Here is a 17,521-nt window from a genome sequence, read left to right as displayed (position 1 = left end):
GAAAGAAAGAAAGAAAGAAAGAAAGAAAGAAAGAAAGAAAGAAAGAAAGAAAGAAAACTAAAAACAGCTAAGCCATCATGTGCCCCAGTGCTCCTACTACTGGGTAAATACCCAAAGGGAAGGCAATCATCAGGGTCATGAGCTATTTGTGCTCACAGGTACCACAGTGCTACCCAGACAGCCAGGATACGGATTCAACTAAAGCGTCCATCAAGGATGAAAGGATAAATAAAATGTAATACATACACATGCTGGAAGACTCTTCAGCCATAAAATAAAGAATGAAATCCTATCATCTAAGGCACCATGGGCGTGGGAGGAGATGGTGAATAACACAGCAATAGAGTTTCTTTTTTATGTACCAACAATATCGTGGTGATCTATGAATTGATTGTGCTGTTGGTTGGAGAACTCTGTGTTTATAATAAGGACTACTGGATAGCATGACAAACAAATTACATCTCCATAAAGTTGCTTTGGAAAAAGAAAGTTGAGTTTTCCTTTTCTTGGCTGTGTGGGAGTTAACAGTGCCCAGAATTGCCTTTCTGCTAAAACAGGTAGGGAAAGAATCATCATACGCCAAACCAACTATCTGCAAAATGTCCACAGTGAACAGTTTTTTTACAGGCATCAGACGAGAGCCTGCAGGACTGTGGCTTCTGAAAGAAAGGAATCAATGGACATGAGGCCTTCGGGTAACTAAGATGATGCTGGAAGGCCATTTGTAATCTTGAACAGGTAAAGAAAACAAGGCCAGATGGCTTAATTAAGTTGAAAAATCAGAGATAGAAATCTGGGGAGAAAGAGGCAAGAAAAAAAAATTGTGAAGAAGAAGAGAAAGTCATTTCGGGACAGAGCTCTGGGCTGCATGCCTTCATGTGCGCTGGAGTCTGGGTGAAAAGTATTCCCTCGTGATCTAGACAAAACTCCTGAAATTAAAAGCAACAATTCAAAGGAAAGAAAAGGTATTGGGGAACGATTTTAAGAACTCAGGAAGGGTTAGGAGTTGTTCATGTGCTCTGCAGCTGGGAGGAAGAGGTTTCATTGAGTGTTTGAGCAGTCATCAGATTACCTTGGAAATGAGACTAAACCAGTCCTCTAGGAATTGTTCATCTGGATCTGCTTAAAATGGCTTAAGCACAAGCCAATAGGACTGAAAATAATTCAAACTCCTTCTAATGTGATATAATAAAATCTAGAGATTTTACATCCAAAATTTGGAAGGGTTGACAGCCAATAAAAATTGACTAGACATGCAACAAAACAAGACAATGTGAAGTATAATCAGGAGGAAAAAAGAAGCCCATACAAATACCTCTAGAAGTGAGAATTAATGAAATCATGACATAGAAAAATAGTTATTTGATATGCTCAAGAATGTATTGGAAGACATACACATCATGAAGAAACAAAATATAAAAGAGATAAGAACTAAATAGAAATTCTAGAGATGAAAACACAGTAATTAAAATTAAAATGTGTTAGTGATACTAACTGCAAATTACACACTGACGAAGAGATTCACTTGAGGAAACAGCAAAAGGACTTACCTAAAGCACAGAGAGGGAAAAGCAGATGCCTGTCTAGTGACGGGTCAGTGCCAAGTCCGGATATGTGTAACCAGATGCCCAGCAAAAATGAGGAGCACAAAAAAAAATTGAACAGCAGTTTCCCAAATTTGATAAAGCATATAAATTTATAAATCTAAGGTAACCGGTGGACCAACAGAAAGAGTTTTAAAACATTAACTTCTCCCTCTCACTCACACACACACACACTTACATAAATTTAAAACAATTTTAAAGATTTATTTATTTTTATTAGAAAGATATACAGAGAGGAGGAGACAGAATGGAAGATCTTCTGTCTGATGATTCACTCCCCAAGTGAGAGCAATGGCCAGTGCTGCGCCGATCCAAAGCCGGGAACCAGGAACCTCTTCCGGGTCTCCCATGTGGGTGCAGGGTCCCAAGGCTTTGGGCCGTCCTCAACTGCTTTCCCGGCCACAGGCAGGGAGCTGGATGGGAAGTGGATCTGCTGGGATTAGAACTGGCGCCCATATGGGATCCCGGGCGTGTTCAGGGCGAGGACTTTAGCTGCTAGACCATGGCACCAGGCCCATAAATACAATTTTTAAAAAGTAAAACATACATGAAAATCATGGACATCTGCACTTTGAAAAACCCCATTTAGAAAATGATAAAGTATTTCCCACAGAATAAATCCAATATATATGAATATATCTGACAATGGAACTGTACCGAGAATTTATAAATTACTTGTATGTAGATCAAGACAATTTTCTATGTATGACAAATGACTCAATTTTTTTTTTAAAAAAAGTCTTTATTTTTATTTGGAAATTCACAGAGAGAGAGAGAGAGATGGAGAGACAGAGAAAGGGAGTCTTCCAATTTCTGGTTCACTGCCAAAGTGACCACAACGGCCAGAGCTGAGCCAATCCAAAGCCAGGAGCCAGGAAATTCTTCTGGATCTCCCACATGGGTACAGAGTCCCAAGGCTTTGGGCCATCTTCTACTGTTTTCCCAGGCCACAGGCAGGGAGCTGGAAGATAAGAGGAGTAACCAGGACATGAACCGGTGCCCATATGGGATCCTGGCACATACAAAGCAAGGGCTTTAGCCACAAGGCTACTGCACTGGGCCCCACAACTCAATTTTTTTAAGATGGGAAAATACTTATATAATTTTTTTAAATAAACTGTGTAAATTGTCAAGAAACAGAAGCAAAAGGCTTAACATCATGCAAATTAAAATCATAATGAGATACAATTTCATAGCAACTAACTAGACAATAATAAATGTTCATGAGTATGTGGGCTGGAACCCTCATGTATGCTTGGTGAAAAAATAGAATGCTACAGTGATTTTGGTAGTCAGTTCAGCTGTTTCTTTCTTTAACCTTTTTAAAAGTAGATTTTTAGCAAAATGTTTGAAAGGCAGAGTTACAGGGAGATAGGAAGAGAGAATGAGATAGAGATCTTCCATTTGCTGGTTCACTCCCCCAGATGGCTCCAATGACCCGCAACAGGCCAGACAAAAGCCAGGAACCGGGAGCTTCTTCGTAGTCTCCCAGGTGGGACCAAGGACCCAAGCACTGAGATCTTCCTGCACTGCTTTCCCATACACATTAGCATAGAGTTGGATCAAAAACAGAGCTAGGGCCCGGCGCGGTGGCGCAAGTGGTTAAAGTCCTCGCCTTGCACGCCCGGGATCCCATAGGGGAACTGGTTCTAATCCCGGCATCCCCGCTTCCCTTCCAGCTCCCTGCCTGTGGCCCGGGAAAGCAGTCGAGGACGGCCCAAAGCTTTGGGACCCTGCACCCGCGTGGGAGACCCAGAAGAGGCTCCTGGCTTCTGATCGGCATAGCATTGGCCGTTGCGCTCACTTGGGGAGTGAATCATTGGACGGAAGATCTTCCTCTCTGTCTCTCCTCTCTGTATATCTGCCTTTCCAATAAAAATAAATAAATCTTTAAAAAAAAAAAAAAAACGGAGCTGTAAGGCATGAACGGGCATCCCGATTGGGATGCAGGCATTTCTCATGGTGACTCTATGTCCTTCCATTTACACACAGATAAAAGATCTGTGGCGTGGCCATAAAGTAAAATGCCACTCATCAAGAAAAAGAAATGAAGTATCGAGATTCAAAAGCATGAAATTTTCAAAACCAATATTTAAACAAAATAAACCAGATTCACTGGGTGTACATAGTGTTTGACCCCCTTGATATCAAACTCCAGGGCAAAATATCATCTATAGTGACTCAGAGCGAACAGGAGAGGAAGATGTGGAGTCAGATGTGGGAGAGGCACAAGGAATCTTCCTGAATCAGAGGAGGCAGTCTGTAATTTCATTATGGCAGTAATTAGATGTGTGAATAATTCATCAGATTTCACGGAAATCTGCGTTAAGTGAGCACATTGCGTTGTATGTAAATTACGAATGGGTGGTGTTACGAAGCAAGCTGAGAAAATCCCATCTAAAGAATTGCATCCCTTAACTGACACAGATTTGCATCACTGCACAGAAACAAACAAGTGTGTTAGGAAGGATGCCGGGGAAGAATGAGAGGAACAAGGACAAGGATTAGAGGAGCACGCGGATTCCTGCGCGAGCGGCAGCCTGGGCAGTTTACACACTCACTCACATACTTACACACTCACAGACACACTGCCGCAGCCACAACCCGACACATCCACACATCCATATGCTGTATTTATCCACACGCTCACATACGTGCACACTCACATACGAGCATGCTCACATACGTGCACGCTCAAGACATGTCCCACATACACATACACCAAAATTTTTTAAAAACATACTTCAAAGACCTGACTATTTTTCAGACTTCTCAGAGTCCCAGAGTCTCTGTTCAGTGGGAGTTCAGCTCAACGGCTGACCTATGGCTCACAGAAGCTGCAAGGTGGTCGAAGCTCCAGAGACGTGCGCTTGCACTCAGATTCTGAGTGCTTAACTTTCACGGGTCCCAGTTTCTGTGCCTATACAATAGCTCTAATAATTGTACCCACCGGGCCCGGCGCGGTGGCGCAAGTGGTTAAAGGTCCTCGCCTTGCACGCCCGGGATCCCATATGGGCACTGGTTCTAATCCCGGCAGCCCCGCTTCCCTTCCAGCTCCCTGCTTGTGTCCTGGGAAAGCAGTCGAGGACGGCCCAAAGCTTTGGGACCCTGCACCCGCGTGGGAGACCCGGAAGAGGCTCCTGGCTTCGGATCGGCATAGTATCGGCCCGTTGCGCTCACCTGGGGAGTGAATCATTGGACGGAAGATCTTCCTCTCTGTCTCTCCTCTCTGTATATCCGCCTTTCCAATAAAAAAATGATAAAAATAAATCTTAAAAAAAAAATAATTGTACCCACCTCACAGGGTTCTTCAATATATTGAGATAATTTGTTTAGAACACTTGGGGAAAGTGCCTGGCATGGCTGTCTATTTAGCAAGCATTATTTCGAATGGCTGTTTAGTTAATGTAAGCAGTAGACAAGAAAGGCATAAACAGTGACATAGTGGGGCTAGTGCTGTGGCATGCCAGGTAAAGCTGCTGCCTGTGGCACCAACGTTGCTTTACGGGTGCCAGTTTGTGTCCCAGCTGTTCTGCTTGCTCTCCAGCTCCATACACTGCACCTAGGAAAGCAGCAGCAGATGGCCCAAGTGCTTGGACCCGGGCACTCATGTGGGAAACCTAGAAGATGTTCTTGGATCCCAGCTGCAGACCTGCTTAGCCGTTTGAGGAGTGAATCCGTGAATAGAAGATCTCTCTCAGTCTCTGTCTCTCCCCTCTGTGTAACTCTGCCTTTCAAACAAAATTTTATATATATATATATATATATATATATATATATAATTTTTCAGTAACGTTTTAAGAGAAGCCCTAGTCTAGCCGTCCAGGGCAGGGTTGCCTCATGAGCACATGTGAGCTGTGTTAGCCTTGGCTGATCCACTTCACTCTGAAGTTAGACTCAAGGTCCCAGCCCATGCCCGTGCCTGAAAGGCCTGTCTCTGCTCCATATTGCTACCTTTCAGAAGAAGAAAACAAATAGGTAAAACAAACAAATAAAACATAAATGCAGATATTGAAAGGTACAATGAGGACAACAAAGTTGGAGTCCGGGAGCAGTGACGAACATGGATGGAGACTCGAGCTGACAGAGGGAGCAAGCCGTCCCTGAGGAAGGGACCCTGAGTCAGGACTTAGCGGGAGAAAACTGTACAGGAAGAACTGACAGAGAGCCTTCCAGACGGGGATGCTGCGAGGCACAGCTGCAGGGAGCAAGGGACCCTGGCACGTGCCCATCAGGAGAATGATATGATCCCAACCAATAAGTGGGTGAAAACTACAAACAAATGTCACATACAGAGGAAAATAAACAGAATGAACATAGGGCTGGCATAGTGGTATAGCAGGCTAAACTGTCACCCACAGAACCAGGATCCCATAGGGGTGGGAGGCCCACTCAAGTCGCAGCTGTTCCACTTTGGACCCACCTGCCTGCTAATGTATTGGGAAATCATCAGAAAATAGCCCAAGTCCTTGGACTCCTGCATGCACACAGGAGACCCGGATGAAGTGACAAACATGTATATATGTAACATGAGTGAGCATTCCAAAATGAATGGAAAAGCAAGAATGCTCTTCACAGCAAGAGCCACACCGGTCACCTCTTCAGCTCTAAATGGACCAGGGACCTAAATCTGCACACAGAAACTATCAAGCTATTGCAAGAAAGCATAGGCAGCACTCTACAGGATATGGCATTGATAAAGATTTCTTACAAAAGTTACCAAAGACGGGCCCGGCGCAGTGGCACAGTGGGTAAGGTCCTCGCCTTGCACACCTGGGATCCCACATGGGTGCTGGTTCTATCCCGGCAGCCCCGCTTCCCTTCCAGCTCCCTGCCTGTGGCCCGGGAGGGCAGTAGAGGACGGCCAAAGCTTTGGGACCCTGCACCCGCGTGGGAGACCCGGAAGAGGCTCCTGGCTTTGGATCGGCATAGCATCGGCCGTTGCGCTCACTTAGGGAGTGAATCATTGGACGGAAGATCTTCCTCCCTATCTCTCCTCTCTGTATATCCACCTTTCCAATAAAAAATAATAAAAATAAATCTTTAAAAAAAATCTGCTTTCTACTTGTCCCTTGCTGGACTCTGGGCTGCACCTGCTGCTTCTTGGCTCCTGCAAGGCTGATTCTATTTCTAATTACACTACGCCATGACTGTATCGCCATCAGTGTTGGTTAGATAGCTTACTCCCCAAGTAGTCACAAAGGCCAGAGCTGAGCTCTAATCTGAAGCCAGGATCCTGGAGCCTCTTCCAGGTCTCCTGCACAGGTACAGGGTCCCAGGGCTTTGGGCCGTCCTCCACTGCTTTCCTAGCCACAAGCAGGGAGCTGGATGTGAAGGATAGCAACCAGGACATGACCGGTGTCCATGCAGGATTCCGGCATATGCCAGGTGAAGATTAAGACATTGAGCCATCGCATCAGACCCTCTAACGTCACTTTCATCTACTACATTATTTGATTATATTGGGCCCAGCACAGTAGCCTAGTGGCTAAAGTCCTCACCTTGCACCACCAGGTTCCCATATGGGAGCCGGTTCTAATCCCGGTGGCCCCACTTCCCATCCAGCTCCATGCTTGTGGCCTGGGAAAGCAGCCAAGGACAGCCAAAAGCCTTGGGAGCCTGCACCCATGTGCAAGACCCGGAAGGGGATCCTAGCTCCTGGCTTCAGATTGGCTCAGCTCAGGACATTGCGGCCAGTAGGGGAGTGAATCATTGGACAGAAGATCTTCCTCTCTGTCTCTCCTCCTCTGAGTATATCTGACTTCCCAATGAAGATAAATAAATCTTTAAATGATTTGATGATACTACCAGTGATAAATTTCTTGGTTTTTAAAAATATATAGTCTATTTTGTGGTAGTACATTCTGAAAAACAAATCCTTAGAGAATATTGTTATATTGCAGTTTATAACATTTTTAAAGGTATGCATACAGTAACTAATAAAGTATAGAGGAGCTTAAGATGTGATATTGAAAATTGACAATAATCACAAAGATAGCAATCCAAGCATTAACCGTCAGTTGATAACTGATAGACTTAAGGGTTTGGGGCTTCTCCCCCTCGCCGTTTCATCCTGCTCCCCCTGTTTTTTTCTCCCTCTCTTCCTCCTCAGCCTTCACTTGTCCTTCCCTTCCTGTGTCTCCCCCTCCTCCTGCTCCACGTTCGCTCATGTCCTTCCCCTTGCTAGGGGTGGTTCGGGGAGTGAACCTCCGACCCAGCAGCTGCTGGATTCTCTGCCTGTGCTCTTCCTCCTCGTCCTTCCCCGTCCGCTGGACACTGAACCAACGCTCCAGATGAGTTAACTGTCATCAGAGAGGAAGGCAAGTCCGTGATGAGAGGATGTGCGTGCTCAAAGCTCGAGGCGCAGCCGGTGGCGCCTGGGATGGGTCCTGTGTGGAGAGCCCGGGAGAACGCCATCGGGAGCACGAGAAGCACTGCCATTGGGTAACTTGGGAGGTCCAGCCTCAGTGCCCCATGGCCGGGCCAGTGAGGGCCACGCTGCTGCACTGTGATGGCTGGGCCAGTGTTAGCAGCTGCAGCTGGGCTGGGGCACTGCCTTTTTGCAAGTGTTTTAAGCTTAAAGTACAGGTACAGCCAACAAAATAAGTGTTTTTTTAAAAAGATGCATGGCTGACCCACATTTTCTTTAAAAATTTTTCAAAACCAGTTTTCTTTTCTGTGGAGCAATCTGGTACAGCAGCATAGACAGAAACATACAACTGTTCTTTCCCGCCACCTCCAAAACACTCTAGTTTTGAGCTTACAGGCCATGAAGAAACTGTCTCCAGCGTTTGTGAGCCCTGTTGTGTGTCTGTGTGCCCACTAGATGGCAGAAGAGGATTAATTTGCATGGCTGCATCCTCTTGGCCATGAAATCAAAGGTTTTTCTGTTGCAGATCATTTTGATTTCATAGACAACACATCTCAACTGATTTTTGCACTGATTGTGAGAGGCAACCTTACGTGTCCACTAGGAGAATGGACTCAGCAAAAGCGAGACTTCACTAACAATCTTGCAAGATCAGGTGCCTGCTGGGCCAGCACGCTGCAGTCGTTTTCAGCAAGCTATTCATTTCCTTGCTTGCCTGTCCCTCCCCCAGCTCCTTATTGGCTGAATAACTACAGGGTTACAATCTTTCTGCAACTGTTTTGGCCACTCCGCACATCCTGTTTGCCTAAGAATGTTCCAGGTACAGGTACCCTAGCTGCTATGCCAGGCAGCTGCTTGTAACTTTCCACACAACACAAGCTGCCCTGCCGGCTAGTTGTCTACTCACAGTTCAACACCTTACTCTGCAAATGAAACAGACGCCTCCTTCCCACAAGATGGCAGCTCATCACGGCTGTGGTACATTCATGATAAAGTCTGGATAGTGAACTTTTAGAAATATGAAACATTTCATGGCCCGAATAAATTGCTCTTTATGTTACCAAAATTTAAATCCCACCAGCCTGACTAACAGATAGATCAGATTTACTGTTAATTAAATCCAATTGCTACTCAATGAATATTACTGTGGTTTTTGAAAACTGTCCTCTTATGTAGATGGAAAATATTGTTAAATTTGTTTTGGTATCACAAATTTCCTTGCTGACACACTGTTTTGTTTTTTAAAAGTCCAAAGAGATTTCAAAAATAAACTTCAGAATAAACTTAGCTTACTTTGAATTAGTCACACCTAAAAGATAGGGATTCTATCAGGCCCCTTAAACAATCATCACTGATTCGTTAGAGTTCTTGATATTACAGTGGGCATTTACAGAAGCCACTGGTAATCTACTAGCTTCCTTCCATCTCTCAATAGCCTTTGGAACAGGGAGTAAATGTTCCATATCACAATTAGCAAATACATAGGAATTTGAATTCAGCTGAATATAGACTATGATTACAAATTTTATCTGAAACATCTAAGAAAAAATACTCAAGAGTTGAAATTTAATCTTTCAATGGAATCTTTCCATGCCATTAGGAAAATGCAAATTAAACTTACATGTGATAATACTATATACCATTAGATTGCTGAGAGTAAAATTACTATGGATACAACTTTTGGTGAGAATACGGAAGCAACTAAAACTTTCCTACACTTAACCACCATTTGGCAAGATTCTCGGTTACGCTGAGGGTACATTTTCCAGGGCCGGTGCTGTGGCACAGCACAGGAAGCTGCTGCCTGCAGTGCTGGTATCCTATATGGTCACCAGTTCAAGTCTTGCCTATTCCACTTGTGATCCAGTTTCCTTCTCATGGCCTTACAAAAGCAACAGATGGCCCTGCACCCACATGGGAGACTCAGAAAATTCCTGGCTTTTGCAAAACACCAGCTCATGTCTGTTTTTGCAGCCATTTGGGGAGTAAACCAGCAGATGAAAATATCTCTGTGTCTCTCTCTAACATTGCTTTTCAAGTAAACAAATAAATAAATCTTTAAAAGAAAAGCAGTATCACCTGTCAAAGGATCTAGACATTTCATGAGTATGAAATGGAAACACGGATCCACACAAAGGAGTTCCCCTAATAGCCAAAAGCCGGAAACAATGTCAACGTCACTGAACTTTAAAAACATAGGGGTCAGGGGAAAGCAATGTGGCATAGTGGGTAAAGCTGCAGCCTGTAACGCAAGCATCCCCTATGGGCACTGGTCACGTCTCAGCTGCTCCATCTGCTATCCAGCTACCTGATAATGGCCTGGGAAATCAGGAGAAGAAAGCCCAGGTGTCTGGGCCCGTGCTACCGGTGTGTGAGAAACTTGAAGGAGTTCCCAGCTTGGCCTGGCCACTGCAGCCATCTGAGGAGTAAACCAGTGAATTCTCTCTAATTCTGACTTTTAAATAAATAAATAAATAATTTTAAAGCAAGAGGTCAAAGCCAGCCAATGAATATGCTTATCTGAATGTGTTTCTGCAGAAATTTAGAGAAAGCTGGCAATAGGCATGCCATCCCATGAGGCTTCAGCTCACGGATGTCAGTGAGGTGCCTGAACAAGGCCCCAAGAACAAAACAAACTAGCAAAAACTTCTCAGGGTGCCGTGTAAATTGTCACTTCACAAGGCTGTAGAGAAATTACGATTCTCCACTACCATGCTGGCAGCAACCAGACACCATGCTGCTTACCCTGAACCAGCACCCACAGGGAAAGAAGAGGAGGGCTGGGAAGTGGGTAGGCAAAAGAATGACACTCCAGCTAAAACCTTACTTCTGAATTTCACCAGAGGCATAGCTCATCTCAGTGTGTTCAGTAACACATGCCACTCAAAACCCCAGAGAGTAATCACCAGAAAGCCACAGATGGCCACCTTCCCCGAGAGCCCCTGTAGGATACAAGCAGAGACCACCAACATGGATTTCATTCCAAAGACCATTTTCTGCATCCCATGTCTCAAAAAGTTTCTCAAAAGATCCAGAAGTTCAAAGCCATTTTGGCTAAGAAAAATTACTTTAAAGGTAAGACATAGAAACCAGTCACAGATGCTGCACTTCCACTCTGGCACCATCATGGCTCCTAGGAACAGCTGAGCCTCTTCCAGGACAGGCCTGGCTGCGGCGTGGATGGAGCAGATGTGTTGCCGGAGTCATTCGATGGACATGGGTGGAAGGGAAGGATGGGTGTATAAGTGACACTGAGTCCATGCATCCGAGAACACATTGCCCACTCCTGGGAGCAAGAGATGCTGACCCCTGTGCTCTGGGCCCAAAGAAAGGTTACCTGCTTCACATGAAATCCTCTCCAAGCTAGTGTAATGGCCATTACCCTGTCCCTGCCCTGGGTGAACTCAACAAACCCCTCCTAGAACAAGAGGAAGTTGTGCTCATCAAAAGCAGCAAGTGCTGCTCTCCCAAAGCCATCTCTCTCTCTCTCTCTCTCTCTCTCTCTCTCTCTCTCTCTTTCTCCCCCTCCATCCTGCCCTCCTTAATCAGGGGCAGGCTCCTGCCTCAATTCCATCTCCCACAAGGTGACCACAAGCCAAAAGACACACACTCTGTTCCCACCTGAGGCAAGTTCTCCATGGTTTCAGACACCATATCCACCCAGTTTTCTTCCTTTTCAGCCTCTCCATTGCTGGTCTTCTGCAGCCCTTTCCTGAAGTTCCCACATGAATCCTGTACCCAGGCCCAACACCTCCTTTTCCCTACTCGTCCTAGGTTTCTTCCCCACACCCTGCCCCAGCTCTAACACTCCTGACCACGTACCAGGCCTTCATCGTGGATCCCACCCCTCCCTATTACGGTTCTCCCCAAACTCACCTGCCTTCCTCCTTACCCCTCTTCCCGTGGCCCACTGATACACAGATAACACCTGCTCCCAGCTCCCCACTCTCAGGTGATTCCTGGCCCATCTCTTCAGGACAGCTGATCCAGTTTCCCTCCAAACCTTATCATCCTGTCCTCAACTGTTTCTTCTAACTTTTTTTACTCTTAGCCAACAACAAATGCTTTTTTCCCAGGGCCACCTCCCACTCCTTGATGCCCAATTCTCTCCCTTGCCCTATGTCCGTAGCCCCTAATTTCCTACAGAACTCCAGGAGACACACTTCCCACGTGTCCCTTCCACGTTCTGTTTCTGTGGCCATCCAACTCTACTCTTGCCTTGTGGGGACCCCACACAGACCCACCTCATGCTCTGCCTCCTGTCACTGCTAGCGACTCCCTTCCCTTCTGGCGGCCTCCAGGCCAACTCACCAGTTGCTACTCCAGGCAGAAGGCGCAGCCCGCAGCTCTGGAAATGGAGAGGAGCACAACCCAACAGGTTGAACTTGTGCACCAGCTCAGGGTTCAGGACCACATCTATGCTCTCCAGGGTCGGCACCTGATCCCCATGACCCTGAATCCTCACAACCGGGATGCTGCACCAAGCCTGGGAATGGGGAGTTTTGCAGCTCCTTTGAGGCAGGTCCTAGGACCGTCACTCGGGCCCTCTATAAGGGGCCTACTTGTAAGTCTCGCCCATTCCTCCTCTCCCGGAAGCCCCGCCCACAGCCAATAAATGCACTTAAGAGCTCGGAAGCGCTGATTTTTTGTTTCATTTTGTAAGATTTATCTATTTTTACTGGAAAAGAAGATTTACAGAGGAGAGACAGAGAGGAAGATCTTCCATCCGATGATACACTCCCCAAGTGACCGCAATGGCCGCTGCTGCGCCAATCTGAAGCCAGGAGCCTCTTCTGGGTCTCCCACCGGGTACAGGGTCCCAAGGCTTTGGGCCGTCCTCCACTGCTTTCCCAGGCCACAAGCAGGGAGCTGGATGGGAAGTGGGGCTGCCGGGATTAGAACTGGCGCCCATATGGGATCCTGGCGTGTGCACGGCGAGGACTTTAGCTGCTAGGCCACCATGTGGGGCCCAGCATTGAGATTCTTTCAAAAGAGTTAAAAAAAAACTGGGCCCGGCGCGGTGGCGCAGTGGTTAAGGTCCTCGCCTTGCACGCCTGGGATCCCATATGGGCGCCGGTTCTAATCCCGGCAGCCCCACTTCCCTTCCAGCTCCCTGCCTGTGGCCTGGGAAAGCAGTCCAGGACGGCCCAAAGCTTTGGGACCCTGCACCTGTGTGGGAGACCCGGAAGAGGCTCCTGGCTTCGGATTGGCATAGTATCGGCCGTTGCACTCACTTGGGGAGTGAATCATCGGATGAAGATCTTCCTCTCTATCTCTCCTCTCTGTATATCCGCCTTTCCAATAAAAAAAATAATAAAAATAAATCTTTAAAAAAAAACTTATAAATTGGGAAAATTATTTCACCCTTTGAACCTAACGGATGTTAAAGCACAGGTGCAAGCGAAGGCCTAATCCAGGGCTTGTACACCCAGGATGGAGCGGCAGATCCGTCCTGCAAGCTCTAACAGGCGAAAGAACCCCCAAGAAATGCGTGAGGGACTCACAGCAATGCCTGTAGCTAAGCTTCAAGAAAACAAGGTCCCACAAAGAACCTGGCGGAACACAGTGCAGCCGGCACTCGCCCCCTGCAGGTGGAGGATGCCCTGTGCAGCCTGGGGCTGCAGCCAGAAGGTGCCGATTCGCAGCACCAGACTCCTTCAGGTCCAGCAAGAGCCAAACAGAAGCGGAAAACGCAAGAGCCAAGGTCTTCAAGGCTCCGGCCAGCAGTCAGGGGCTTTACGACAGGGTAGCCAACCCCGACTCAAGAGAACTGCAACGTAAAAATGGTTGGAAGGTTCTAGCCAGACTTCCAGGAAACAAAAGCAAGATAAAACACTTCCTCATTCTATGAGCCCAGCCTTGCCCCTATAACAAAACCAAGCAAAAATGCTACAAGAAAGGTACACTCAAGACCAGCATCTTTCTGGACCACAAACACAAAGTTCTCAGTGAAATACTGTGAGCAGTAATTTGAACGTCCCATCTTGGACCCGGCGCCACTTCCGGCTTCCACTTCCCACTGCTTGCAAAAGTCCACGAGCTCAGGTTATCCACCAATGAACTGCAGGGTCCTACAACGTCTTACCCGAGAACCTCACCCGCCGATCTCCCGCGGCCCCTTCCCCTAATCCAATCCCAGTCCACCTACCTGTGGCTCAGATAATTTCAGTCACCAATCCCTTGGGGCCAGCGCACAGCCTCTCGCCACTAAATCCTCACGCACTCCGCCCCCCCAAACTTTTCGGGCTCACCTGGGTTGTATAAATGAGCCTCCACACGTCCTCCTTTCCCCCTTTTTCCTGGCTCTCCCTGGTCCTTCTGCAACTTGCCCCCTTCCCCTGCCCTGCCTGCCCCCCATCCTGCCACCATGGCAGGAGACGTTTCCCTCCCCCTCCTACCCCGCTGGAATAAAGAACCTCCTAAGTACCTCGTGCATCTGAGATTTTGGCTTGTGGTAAACTTAGCATGAAAACAAGACTTGGCTGCGGAAATTAACTATGCGTAAGAACTTACGTGCCCTTAAAAAATAACAAATACCATGGGGAAAAAAATCCAATTTTGTGTAAACACAATGATATGCCATGGCCAAGTGAGACTCATTCCAGGTTTGCAGGGCTACTTCAGTCTCAAAATCAAGTCGTGGAATCCACAACACAAGCTACAGAGAAATACCCTATGATTACATCAAGGCAGAGAAGGGCTGGCATTGTGGCCCAATGGGTTAAGTCACCACCTGCAATGCTGGCATACGTAGGGACATGGGTTCAAGCCCTCAGTGCTCCATTTTTGATCCAGCTCTCCTGATGCATCTACAAAAGCAGTGGAAGATGACCCAAGTTCCACAAGAAGCATTATCTTTTAGTAAATACAAGAACAAGAAGGGAGAGATAATAAATTAGGAATGTTGCAGTGTGATGGGCTGAACTGCCACTTCAGATGCCCGCACCCTGGTTTGAATCCCATCTACCCCACACTTCCATTCCAGCCTTCCGCTAATGCACCTGGGGCAGGAGATAACAGCCTAGCCCTGGCTGCTGGGGGGCATTAGGGCACTCTCCACTCTCTTTTTCTACCACTCTACTACCTTTCAAGTAAATATCATTTTTAGAAATCTGGGGTTGACATTGTGGCATAGCGGGTAAAGCCACTGCCACAACACCAGCATCCCACATAGACACCAGTTCAAGTCCTGACTGTTCCATTTGTGACCCAGATCTCTGCTAATAGCCTGGAAAAGTAGCAGGGGGTGGCCCACATGCTTGTTTCTGCATGCACCTGTGAAACCTAAAAGAAACTACTGCCTCATGGGGCTTCAAACTGGCCCAGTTCCAGCTGCCTGGCCATTTGGGGAGTGAACCAGTGGAAGGAAGATTCGTGTGTGTGTGTGTGTGTGTGTGTGTGTGTCTCCCTCTCTAATTCTGGCTTTCAAATAAATAAGTCCTTTTAAAAAAAATTAAGCTAAGAAATAACATCCATAAAATATAAAATCTTTCTAACAATAGTTTGGCTCAAAATGGAAAACTTGAAAGTACTTTTCTTTAGAGTCATATTAAATGACTATTTATAAATGACACTATCCAGCACTTAAGTGTTCAAAATTTACCAAAAAAAAAAAGAAAAAAGAAAATTATTAAATCATTACCTGGAGAAATTGAAGCTTAATGGGCCTGGCATTGTGGTGTAACAGACTAAGCCTTCACCTACAACAACAGCTTCCTGGATGCTCCAGTTCCAATCCAGTTCCCCTTGCTGCTGTGCCTGGGAAAGCAGCAAAAAATCATGCAAGAGCTTGGTCCCCTGCACTCACATGGAAGACCCAGAAGAAACTCTAGACTCCCAGCTTTGGCCTGGATGAACTCTTGCCGTTGCAGCCATTCGGGAAGTGAACCAGCATATGAAAGAATCTTTCTCTCTCTCTCTCTCTGCCTATCCTCCTATCTGGGTAACTCTGTTTTTAAAATTAAAAACAAACAAACAAACAAAACACACGCTGAGGTGTATATTTTCTTAAAGATTTCTTATTTATTTGAAAGGCAGAGGAATAAAGACAACGGCAGACACAGAGATTCTCTCCCTAACTGGCACGAGCCAGGGCTGAGCCAGGTGCAATCCAGGAACTCAGAAGTCCATCCGTGTCTCCCAAATCAGTGGCCCAAGCTCTAGAGACATCATCTGCCATGTCCCCCGCTGCATCAGCAAAAAGCTGCACTGGAAGCAAAGCGGCTGGCACTCACAGAGGCACTCCAGTAATGGATGCCCGCCTTGTAAGCACAGCTTGACCCACTGTACCACATGCTGCCCTTGTATTTTCATTCAAAAGGCCAAGAAACTGATGTTTGTGTCAGCTGGTTCACTCCCCCAAAGGCTGTAACAGCCAAGGCTGGGCCAAGCCAGGCCGAGCCAAAAGTCAGGAATTCAATCCAGCTTTTGCACACGGAAGGCAAGGACCTGACTTCTGGAGACATTATCTCAGAGGGTGCACTTGGAAATGTATTACAGGAAGAAGAGCCAGGATTCAAACCTGGGCACTCTGGTACAGAGGTAGGCATTTCAAATGGTAGCAGAACAAAATGCTCTTCCCAAAAGTTTTGAACCATATCTTTCAAAGAGTTGCAGTTAGGAAAGAAAAAGATAATTTTCTATCACCACCGTATTCTGTCAATGTTAGGAAAGACATCAGCTGTTTTGCAATCATCTTTGAAAGAGCTGTTTGTTTGCATTGCTCACTCTAACTCAAGAATCCTTGCCACAATAAACCAAACAAAAAAGAAAAGAAAAACATCTGTCAGTTGATCTACGTTCTCACAGGCATCATCCTGGGGTTGAACAATCCTCATTTAAACTTTCAAGTTGTCAAAGAAGCACCTAAGCTACAATATGATGGATCCAAAGATTTATTTTGCAGCAAAATTTTTATATCAACTACCAATAATGATGACACAAGTTTTTCTAATGCAAAAATCGACATGTAATTTGGATACCACTGATACATACGTAAAATGGCCACCAATCTATAAGAAAAACCTGGCACCAGGGTTGTGACATACAAGATGACACCTCTGTCTGCGACACCAGCATCCACATGGGCTGTGGAGTGAGTCCTGGCTGCTCCACTTCTGACCCAGCTCCTTCCTCGTGCCTCTGTGAAAGCAGGTGGCCCCCACCTCCAGGAAGGAGAGCAAACCCACCTGTGCCCTGTACCTCTGACACTGTAGGTGCTGCCCACCCACACTGGTGAGGGCGCTGATTCCAAAGCCCTTGTCCTATGGAAGCCTCCTCCCCAGCATACTCAGGAATGGCACTGTGCCATCCTCCGGGATTCCCTCCACCCAGACAAGTTATCCATCACATTTGTTTTGCTTGAGTGTCGAACTGTTCCTCCTGAAGAAGATAAACCAGTTGCCCCAAACAAAGTAAATACGGAAAGAAAATTGTATTTCTAGTGCTGCACTTGTAAGGACATTCTGAGTAAGTACATAAACCTACTTTGCAACTATCAATTTTACACTGTCTCCAGAGAAAACAATTTCTTCCAAGGAAATTTAAT

At 46.4% G+C, this 17,521-nt stretch overlaps 1 non-coding gene across 1 annotated transcript; it reads left to right on the top strand.

Moving 5' to 3' along the window:
* Positions 1-10,470: 10,470 nt before the first annotated feature.
* Positions 10,471-10,600, top strand: LOC121148238. The gene has a single exon (XR_005882525.1). It is a non-coding gene; the product is annotated as a small nucleolar RNA SNORA33 (small nucleolar RNA).
* The last annotated feature ends 6,921 nt before the right edge of the window (positions 10,601-17,521 follow it).

Source organism: Ochotona curzoniae, unplaced genomic scaffold (assembly GCF_017591425.1).
Source record: "Ochotona curzoniae isolate NIBS_2020 unplaced genomic scaffold, NIBS_Ocur_1.0 scaffold_4683, whole genome shotgun sequence".
In the NCBI taxonomy this organism is placed as follows: Eukaryota; Metazoa; Chordata; class Mammalia; order Lagomorpha; family Ochotonidae; genus Ochotona; species Ochotona curzoniae.
Note: the sequence above shows the minus strand (reverse complement) of the source record. Positions and strands in the feature narration are given on the sequence as shown.